We start from the raw sequence: 2,283 nt of genomic DNA, 5'->3' as shown, positions 1-2,283 counted from the left end.
ACGAACATAAGCTTCCTGGAACTTTTCCCCATCCAGGTCGCATTGCCAGTTTGGGCAGACAACTGAGGAATCCATCAGTGGTCTTCTGGTCCGATAACATGGCTGTGGTGGAATGCATAAATAACCAAAATGCAAAAGGTAAAATAATCCTGCTTTTACTGAAGGAGATAATACTGTTGTGCATGAGAATGAATTTGCTGGTTAGAGCCAACTGTTCAAACCACACCGCTGATGCTCTCTCTCACTTTAAATGCAGGTATTCAGGTCTCATCACCCAGAGGCGGCAGAGAACCCTAATATCCTTCTCAGAACAGCTTTGGCAACTTGGTTCCCCCAGTTATTGGACCTCCTGGCAGCTAGCCTTGCACCCAGGACCAGGAGGGCATACGAAGGGGCGTTTGGGGCTTACAGTTATTATCTGGGGGACAGTTGGCCGAAAAAATGGCACAAAACTGAATTTGTCATTTCCTGTTTTAGGGCCATGAGAGATGGGGGCTCAGTAGCATCGGCAAGGCGGCATATGGCAGCCATTTCTTTCTTTACAAAAACTAAGGAAAGGAGGGATAGCACTAGCACTTTCATAGTGCGGAAAGGCTTAAAAGGGAGGCAATGCCTACAGGGGGGACAGCCTTACATAAGGAGACCAATAGGTATTCAGACATCGGCAACAATGATGGATGCTTTGCACCAGGTGTGCACTTCAGCTGGGGAAGCACTTTTATTCCAGACAGATTTCTGTTTAGCATTCTATAGCGCTTTCAGGATAGGGGAACTTGTAGCAAAAAACAAAATGGATTGGCAGGGGGGGGGGGGGCTACAGTTGGCCCACATGCTGCTTCAAGGGGACTCCCTATTGATATCTATACCCAGGTTGAAACTGATCAAGAAGGCAGGGGTGAAGGAGTGGTATTGTGTAGGCCTGACGGGAGAACTTGCTGCCCCTACGCCAGGCTGGAGAACTTTCTGATGCAATGTCCAGGGGCACGTGGGCCACTATTGGTGCATGTAGATGGGTCTCCCCTCACTATCCTCCATTTCAAAAAGGTCATGGGCCTAGCCATGCAGAGGCCCATGTAAGACCCGGGCAGTTTTGGGACCCACTCTTTCAGGATAGGGGCCGCCACTGAAGCAGTGGCCAAGGGATTCTCTGGGAGTGAGGTGCAAAGGATTGGGAGATGGTCCTCAAATTGTTATAAATGCTATGTGCGCCTACAAATGCTATAGAAGTGTCACAATAACGCACTGATGGTTGTTTTTTCTTTCATGTTTCTTGCAGTTTCTACATCCTGTGACGCAGGGGGGAAAGCCTGCATGGGTCCACTGTCCAACAAAGGCGGCAACATCCTGTCAGGCAGGAAGACAACGCTCAGTGGGGCATCTTCAAGCAGTGCATGTTACAGACCAGGTAAACGCCAGGGACCGGAGGGGAACAGGAGTTGTGGATAATCGACCACTCATATGTAAGGAGATTTGTTAGAAATTGGATCTCTGGTTGGCTAAGGCTTGCGCCAAAGTCAGGCAGAGACCCCCACTCTAGTCAGGGCAAGGGAGTTACACGCCAGGATAACCCATTCTCACTCCCTTAGTAGCTTGGCACCAGCAGTCAGGCTTAACCCGGAGGCAATGTGTAAGGGGTTTGTGCAACACACACACACACACACACACACAGCAGCAACACACTAGGCACACCACAAAAAGGAACTCCACACAAGGTTATATATAAAAATAGCCTTTGTATTACCATAAACACATTAGATCATAATCACACATGGTACACTGTGCCAACTGGCACTGGGCAGTATCTACAGGGGATTATATACACATGACAGGGCCACATGGATCACTGTTAGAATCAGCACTTAGTAGAAATAGTAGATGTAGAACCTAGAAAAATTGAAGCACAAAATAATAATTGTAAAACACAACCAGTAACCACCGGTAAAAGGTAGGAACACACTACTCAATACTAACCACCTTAGGCATAGGTCACACAGTGAAACATAAACTGACTAGTATAAACCATAATAGGAAAAACAATCTCCTAATCATAAAAACACATTTAGAGGTATAGAACAGGCATCAAGGCATTGCGATTTAGACATCATATTTAGGCATAAACAGTGTGACAGGATAAATACGTTAGGTATTGACCATCATAAACAAAGTGCACCATAGGCGGGGGCACAGCACAGGAAAATTGTCCCCAGGCCAACTCACAGGGCTCCGACGCCCTATGTCCAAAATAGTCAGGGCAGGCTGCGCATGCAGCAAAACAAGAGTGCG

The 2,283-nt window shown here is 47.3% G+C and overlaps 1 pseudogene; it reads left to right on the top strand.

Moving 5' to 3' along the window:
- The first annotated feature begins 250 nt into the window (after positions 1 to 250).
- LOC147726509 (uncharacterized) lies at positions 251 to 1,224 on the top strand (annotated as a pseudogene).
- Positions 1,225 to 2,283: the final 1,059 nt, after the last annotated feature.

Source organism: Lissotriton vulgaris, chromosome 3_1 (genome assembly GCF_964263255.1).
Source record: "Lissotriton vulgaris chromosome 3_1, aLisVul1.2, whole genome shotgun sequence".
NCBI classification, from domain to species: Eukaryota; Metazoa; Chordata; class Amphibia; order Caudata; family Salamandridae; genus Lissotriton; species Lissotriton vulgaris.
This window is presented reverse-complemented; position numbering and strand designations above follow the sequence as displayed.